General features: G+C 38.3%; 1 non-coding gene across 1 annotated transcript; it reads left to right on the forward strand.

Moving 5' to 3' along the window:
- The first annotated feature begins 683 nt into the window (after positions 1-683).
- Positions 684-817, forward strand: LOC133752903 (small nucleolar RNA SNORA57). Its single transcript, XR_009864989.1, has one exon. It is a non-coding gene; the product is annotated as a small nucleolar RNA SNORA57 (small nucleolar RNA).
- The last annotated feature ends 7,837 nt before the right edge of the window (positions 818-8,654 follow it).

The following is an 8,654-nucleotide window of genomic DNA, read 5'->3' on the forward strand; positions in this document are numbered from 1 at the left end:
TTCTCATTTCTCTTTAAGAAGATGCATCACCACCTGAACTGATTCTGATCTGGATAGGTAGTTGGCAAATACTTTTTCCCATTTCGTTGGACATCTCTTCACTTGACTGATTGTTTTCTTTGCTGTGCAAAAGATTCTGAGTTTGATATCAACCCATTTAATTTTGCTTTTGTTGTCTGTGCTTTGGAGAACAAAAGAAGTCATCTTCTACACCAATGTCTTGGAGTGTTTCCCCTGTGCTTTCATCTAGCAACTTCATAGTCTCAGGTCTTTAAAAAAATTGTTAAAATAGAACAGTTTTCATGTTTTCCATAGGTACAGTTCCAAGAAGATAACAACATTTCCTCACTCTGCCAATCCCCCTCTCTCTTTCTCCTCTCTTCCTTTCATAAGTTTTGCAGATGAAATTTTAATCTACTCTATATTAATAGGTTTAATTCACCAATAACCATAATATTCAAATAAAAAGTAGAAAGGCCACAGTTACACAGGAGTATAAACAAGGGCTAATTTGGGTCTTTAATCCATCTTGAGTTGATTTTTGTATATAGTGAGAGATATGGATGTAATTACATTCGTGTATGTGTGTGTGTGTGTAAAATCTCCAGTTTTCCTAACACTATTTGTTGAAGAGATTATCCTTAGTCCACTCTATAGTTTAAGCACAAAAAAATCAGCTGGGCCTTCCTTTTCTTGGCATATGATCCCACTCCCCATTATGAACAGAGGCATAGGAAAAAGGCTTCATTCCCCTCGGTATCATGTCTTTGGTTCTGTTTCCTGTGCACTGGTTCTATTCTTAAGCATTGAGACATGATAAAATAAATGAAAAAAAAATTCCACTGGCTATGTATACATAGATTCATTTGTGTGTTCTCTATTTGATTTCATTGATCCTTGCATCAAATTTTATGCTAATACCATGCTCTTTATTATTACTACAGTTTTGTAGTGTGCTATGAAGTCAGGTATTGTGATGCCAGCTTGATTTTTCTTGCTCAGGATGCTTTGGCTATTCTGGGTCTTTTGTGATTCTATATGAATTTTAGTATTGCTTTTTCTAGTTCTATAAAGAATGGTGTTTTGATAGAGATTGCATTGACTCTGCAGGTTGCTTTAGGGAGTATAGACATTTTAATGATACAGATTCTTCCAATCCATGAACGAGGATGATCTTTCCATGTTTTTGTGTGTGTCCTTTACGATTTCATTCATGAATGATGATTTTCATTGTAGAGGTCTTTCACTTCTTTGGCTAAATTTATTCCTAAATGTTTGATTGTGTGTGTGTGTGTGTAGGGGGGGCTATTGTGAATGGGCTTTCTTTCTTGATTTTATCCTTCTGTGAGTTCATCATTGGCATACAAAAAGCTACTGTTTTTTGTATATTTATTTTGTAACCTACAACTTTGCTGAATTGATCTATCAATTCAAACAGCTTTTTAGTGGAGTGTTTAGGTTTTTTCATGTACAATATCCATGCTATCTAAAAATATGAATAATTTGACTGCTTCTTTCTAATAATGATGCCCTTTATTTTTTTTCTACTCCCTAATTGCCCTTGATAAAGCTTCCATTACTTTATAAGAGTGATGAAATAAGAGTGATAAAAGTGGACATCTTTGTCTTGTTCCAGTTCTGGGGGAAATTCAACTTTTTGTTTCTGTTTTTCAGTATGATATTGGCTGTTGGTTTGTGATATATAGTCTATACTTTAGGTGTAGAAGGAATACTCCTCAAATTTATGGGGGGTTATTATCAGGAAGGGATATTAGATCTTATCAAATGCTTTCTCTGCATCTATTGAGATGACCATAGGCTTTTTGTTCTTCATTCTATTGATGTGATTTATGATTACTGATTTGCAAATGTTGAACCAAACTTGCACTTCTGGGATATATCCCACTTGACTGTGATGTATGATCTTTTTGATGTGATTTTGGATTCAATTTGCTGGTATTTTATTCAGAATATTTCCATTTATATTCATTAAAGATACAGTCTGTAGGTCTGTGTGTGTGTGTGTGTGTGTGTCATATCTTTAGATTTGGTATCAAAGTAATGCTGGCCTCATAAAAAGATTTTGGCAGAGTTTCATCAATATTTTGGAATAGTTGTAAAAGTATTGGAGTTACTTCCTCTTTTAATGTCTTGTAGAATGCAGTAGTAAAGCCATCAGATCTCAGACTTTTCCTTGATGGAAGGCTTTGATTACTGCCTCAATCTCATTGCTTATTATTATTATCTGTATCTTCTTAATTTAATCTTATTAGATATGAATCCAGGAATTTTACCATTTTTTGAGGTTTTCCAGTGTATTAGCATATAGCTCTTCAAAGTAATTTCTTATCATTTGTTTTTCAGTAGTGTCAGTTGTAGTATCTCCTGTTTCATCTCTAATTTTATTTGAGATATCTTTTCTTTTTTGGTTGCTCTGGCAAGAGGTTTACCTATTGTTTGTCCTCTCAAAAAGCCATCTTATTGTTTTGCTGATATTTTGTATTTTTTAAATTTGAATTTCATTTACGCTCTGATCCTTATTATTTCTTGTCTCTTGCTGATTTTAGATTTTTTTCTTGGTTTTCTAAGTCTTCTAGATGCATCATTAGATCTATTTTTTTAATGTAAGCACTTAATGCTATAAACTTCCCTCTTAATACTGATTGGTTGTATCCTACAAGTTTTGATGTGTTTTCACTGTCATTTATTTCAAGAACATTGTGATTTCCTTTTTAATTTCTTCAATGACCCACTGATCATTCAGTAGCATGTTTAATTTAAAGTATTTATGAGTGTTTTATATCCTGAGAAGATACATGGTATGATTTCAATCTTTTTAAATTTGATGAGACTTGATTTGTGGCCTAATATGTGGTCTATCCAGAAAATGTTGTGTGGGCTGATGAGAAGAATGTGTGAATTCTGTAGCTGTTGGGCGAAATGTCCTGTAAATATCTTTTAGGTCTATTTAACTAATAGTATGTTTCAACTCTAATGTACCTTCATTGATTTTCTGTCTAGATGACCTGTCTATTGATGAGAGTAGGGTGTTGAAGTCATCTACTATTATTGTGTTGGAGTCCTTTTCTTCCTTTAAGTCTAATAATATTTGTGTATAAATCTGGATAGTCTTGTCTTGGGTGCATTTATATGTATGATTGTTATGTCTTCTGCTGAATTGAATCTTTTATCAAAATAGAATGTCATTCTTTATCTTTTTACAGTTTTTGATTTAAAGTCTGCTTTATCTGATATCAGGATAGCTACACCTGGCCTGCTCACTTTTGGTTTCCATTTGCATGGTATATCTTTCTCTAACCCTTAATTTCCAGGCTGTGTATATCTTTGTGAAGTGAGTTTCTTATAGGTAGTACATAGTGGGGTTCTTGTTTGTTATACTTTCAGCCAATCTAAGTCTTTGGTGAATTTAATCCATTTACATTCAAGGTTAGTATTGTCCCCTCTTTTTGGAGTAGGTCTTGTTGCAAAAGAGCTTGTGGTTTAGCTGGAATGCAGCATATCACTTGGTTTGCTGCTTTAGCTTTTGCTCTAGGTGAGTCCAGGAGTGTAGTCTGAATGATTTGTTTTATCTTAATCAATGTCAGCTGTGTTTATAAGTGACACAGTGGTCTTGTCTATTGCAGTTCATAGGGATAGAAATGTGGTTTTGAGATGAACAAGGATTTCCTTGGGTATATATCTTTAGTCCATAGAGAGTTCAGTATCAGTCTCCCTGACAAATGTGATAGCCAGGACCTTGTTCTTGGTGCTGACGGTGCCCTCTTGTTCTATTGTCAAGTCTGGGAGATGCAGGGACTTGTGGCATCAATTTCTGTGGCTCTAAGACTGTAATGCAGGTGGACCCTTATTCAGGTCCTGCTAGAGTCCAGTTGGTGCTGTGGCTCATAATACATGACTAGCTGCCGCTGGGTCTCTGTGCTCTCTCCTCTTATCCTGAAGAGTCTTCATTGTTTTTATCCACTTCACCAAAAATTTCCATCAGTTAGATCCCTGGAAATGAGGTCTTTCCTTTATTCTTTTCATATCCCAGAGCAGCTTAAGTTACTGTGGCTATACCCTATCCTGTCATCTTGGATCTCCCTTTCCTCCATCTTTTCAAGGGTGGGATGTGCCAGTCCTTAAAACAGCTCTATACCAAGAAGTTCAAACTTATCAGGACCTAAAAACCCTATTCTCGTTCAGGGTCTCAATGTACCTCTCCTCCTTGCCCTCTCCCCCTCTCTCACTCTCTAATACTCTCTGACTCCCATCCTTTTTCTTTGGGACTCACTTTCTTGTTTCTATGTCATTCTTTCCCTGAAGTCTCATTTTTCTGTGATCCACTTATGAGTCCTAATGACAATGCTGAAAAAGTACTCTCAGCCTCCGAGTGATACCACATTCAAGATTCAGCTTCTAGGGTTAGTGGACTCCATCTTTGTTTTCACACTGAAAATTATTGGGAGAGCTATCTGATGAGCTGATCCAGGCCTTGGCCTCTATTAATGTATAGTCATAGTTTGGAGAAGAGTGGAAATCATGTGGTCATTAGAGCTGAAACTTTTGGGGGCTAAATACAGTAATACAGATCGTGTCACTAAGAAAAGAGTATAGGATCAGGATATATAAACACAGCCACTGGTATACCTCTTCAAAATGCATTTGGTTAACACCTACTATGAGCATGGCACTGTTCTGGTCTTTCTGTTCATACATGCGTGGGTATGCCATAATGTGGAGTGTCTATGGGACATCTTAAGTGTATATATTGGAATTGAGGTCCTTGGGGGGATTAGCATCTGCAAAGATGAATAAGATGTATCTATGGTTTATTGATGGAAGGAAAGCAGAAGCATATCTAACATTCATTGAATGCCAACTATGAGTCATGGTATTTGGCTGGGTACCTCACATATCAATTAATCTGATAAAGCCATACAGGCATTGTATTAACATTCATTTTATATGTGCAAATGGGCTTAGCAAGGTTAAGTAACTTGGCTAAATTCGCATTGAATGACAAATCTGAACCCAGATAAACCTGTCTCCCAAGCCTGGGAATGATCTGCAATATAAGGTCCACAATGGTGTAAATGATCTGATAAAGACAGAAAGGATTCTAGGGACTGGCATTGTGGCACAGAGGTCAAGCTGCTGCCTGCGATGCTGGCATCCCATATGGGTCCCAGCTTGTGCCCTGGCTACTCCACTCCTGATCTATCTCCCTGCTAATGACCTAGGAAAAATAGCAGAAGGTGGACCAAGTGTTTGGAAGTCTGCCCCCATGTGGGAGATCCAGATGGAGTTTCTGGTCCTGCCTTCAACCTGGCTCAGCACCAGCTGTTGTGGCCATTTCAGGAGGTAAGCAACAGATGGGAGCTCTCTCATCTCTCTTCTCTGTCTCTCCCCTTCTCTCTCTGTCACTCTGCCTTTTAAATAAATTAAAAAAAAAAACTTTTAAAAAAACTTCCAATTTTAATTGACATTTTCTCATAATTAGAAGGAGAGTATGCATTTTTAGCATGAAAAGCACAGAGATGATTGTGTATTTTGTGCATACTGCATGTCTGTATAAGTAGAAACTTGATCCCTTATAGGATTTGCAGCTAGAGGGGTCGGCATTGTGGTGTAGTGGTAAAGCCATTGTCTGTGATGACATCATCCCATATGAGCACCAGTGTGTGTCCTGGCTGCTCCTTTTCTGGTCCAGCTCCTGCTAATGGACTGGGAAAAACAGCAGAAGATGGCTCAAGTGTCGCACACTCCAGTAAGGGATGCTGCAAATATAAGTGGTGGATTCACCGGGCCGTAATACTGGCCCTGCTTCCTAGCACCTGTATCTTCATCTGTAAAAGGACACTGGATAGTTTTCTCACTCATGAAACTTTGAGTCTATGAGTTGACAATATATTGATTCTTTTTATATCAATACAAATTAGAGAACTCGCACTCCTCCCTCTTGCCTCCCTCTTCCCCTCTCCCTCCTCTTCCCCCTTCCCCTCCCCCTTTTCCCCCTCTTTTTCTCCCTCACCCCTTTTCCGCCTTTCCCCTCCCTCTTCACTCTACCCTCTCTCCCATCCCCCTCTCCCCACTCTGCATCCCTCTCTCCCCTCTTTCTTCCCCCCTCTCTTCCCCCTCCCTCTCTCCCCCCTTCCTCTCTCTCTCTCCCCCTTCTTCTCTCTCCCTCTCTTCCCTTCTCTCTCTCTCTCCCTCCCTCCCCCCTTCGCCTACCCCTCTCTCTATTCTTTGATGGCTCCCTGATGTAGAAATCTACAACAAATAAGAACCTTTGTTTTCTGAACTTACTGTTTTATATCACTTGCCTCATTTAAAAAAAAAATTTTAGTATCTTGTGTATTTAATCCTCCTGACTTTTTTCCAATTCTATTATCATAAATAATGTACAAGTTTTTTTTGCCTCCTGGACCATCAGTTTTGTGGATACTTTATTTTACAGCTGCATTATTCCTGAAAGAATTGAAGATGGCTTCAAGGATTTTTTTATATGAGGAGATAGCATAAATTAGAAAGCAAATGAGAAAGAAAAAAAATGAACCATGGGTCAGATATAAATTAGAATCTGAAATGAAGCTAATGCAAGAGTAGATTCCAGCTTGAAGCCTTCTAGCACCCATTTATGTAAATTAAGTCTGACTATAAGATCTGAGCAGAAACAGGTTTTTCTCAGTGAGAAATAGGTTTACTTTTTAGACTAGAAATATGCTTCCCTGGGTTATTTAATAAAAGGATACCACAATATCAGGGAAAATTCAGCAGTATTCTTCTGTTTGAGGAAATGCATTGCAAAGGGCCGTGTCTTAAAGAATCCCTTCCAGAAAGACTGCTGATCATACACTAGGCATGATTTAGAAGAAGCTGTCCCATGGTGGCTAGAAACAGATTGGCAATGCAGAATCCATCTCATTTGCAGCTTTCTGCTGGCTTGGCTTAATCCAGAGGCAGATTTTTACAGTTGCTAGTGCTACGGACATACTCTAAGCTGAGGCTTCCCCGACTATCTGCTGAATTCTTGATAGATACAAGTAATAAAAATGCTTTAGTCAGGACCAGTTTTGATTGCAGAAAACAGAGACCCACATCAGTTGGCTTAGAAAACAGATTCAGGCATACAGAGAGGACAGCTGTTAATTGACATCCAAGAAATAAAGTACAGCTGGGCCTTATGGGAAATGCATCTAGGAATGCCAAAGAGACAAGGCAGTTACATGCACGCTCTTCCTCTCCCTCTCTCTCTCAGGCCATCAACTCACTTGTAACCCTTTCCTTTTTATGTTGGCTATTTTCTTCTCTTTTGAGGCACTACAGCACAACCATGGTCCCCAGCAGCCACTCCAGCCCTCAGAATTAATGATTTCAGCACCCACATATAATAAACATCATTTGCTGCAAATGTCCAGGCCCAAGTCCTAACAAAGGAAAACTTGATGCAACCCTTCTTTGTGACCAATCCCAGGCAGCTGTCCAAGTTTGGAGAGACAGCTATAGAGTTGGGCATGCCATGGTCCCCAGAGTGTGGCTGGAGATGTGAGGACATGTGGTACAGATGTCAGCATAGGGCTGCATGTGAGCTGGCGGTAATGTGTGGCAGGTTGCTGAGGTAGCCTCGCTTCTTAAGAAAGCCCAGCCGATTGCTTGGTCATACAGGATGTCTTCTAGACAAGACAGGTTGCATCAAACTAATTCAGGACATTCTCCTGGGGGCAGGAAGAGAAAGAGATTTAAGTTCTGGCCTCAGTCCCTCTCCTTAGTAAAGATTAGCTCCACAGAGTGTTTTTACCCTGCACTTCCCAGTCATCTTACCCAGATGTTGGCTGGAGCTCCTAGGAGCCAGATTCCACGCTCTGAAGCTTCATTTAATTCCCACAGTAGTGGGAGTTGTCATAGGTCTAACGGATTCCAATATTTATCCTAACTTGGTCCTTAGGGGTTTTTTGGTTTTTCAAGATTTGGCCCCTTCCCAAAAAACTTCAGCTCTTTTTCATTTATGTAAAGAGAAAGTGAGTTCTCTCTGTAGGAAATTTGTGTACCGTTTTCCTTCCTCTTATCTTTCTGCTTTTTTTTCTCCATACATCAACTGTGGTGGCTGATAAAGGCGGAAATGGCAAGAAAGAGCCCAAATCTACTATTTGTCTCTAATCCCTTCTGCTAGGTTATATTAAAACATAGGACAGTTTACTTGTGTAATTGTTCATTTTGTAACATTAAGGATTTACCTTACCTGTTGGAATATTTAAAAATAATGATCATAATGGGGGAAGAAAAGATTATAGTGGCATGTACAAGATATGATTCAGTGAGGCAATATTTGTAACCATATACCAGGTGGTATGATAAGCATATGATATGACTTATTTCCAGAAATAAGAGAAACATGATATTTGTCTTTCTGGGTCTAGCTTATTTCACTTAGCATAATGATAAAAAAGAATATTTCAAAATAGATTAATCAATTAATGGTCTCAAAAGTAGGATATGTGCCAGTTCATTCAAAGGAGTACCAGAAAAATGATTTCTGTTTGTGTATTTCATATTAGCTATTAAAAGGTTTATCATTTGTGTATGCTCTTTTTTAAAAAAATATTTTATTTATTTGAAGAAGTTACTGAGAGAAGTAGAGCCAGCAAAAGAGGTCT

Source organism: Lepus europaeus, chromosome 2 (genome assembly GCF_033115175.1).
Source record: "Lepus europaeus isolate LE1 chromosome 2, mLepTim1.pri, whole genome shotgun sequence".
Classification (NCBI taxonomy): Eukaryota; Metazoa; Chordata; class Mammalia; order Lagomorpha; family Leporidae; genus Lepus; species Lepus europaeus.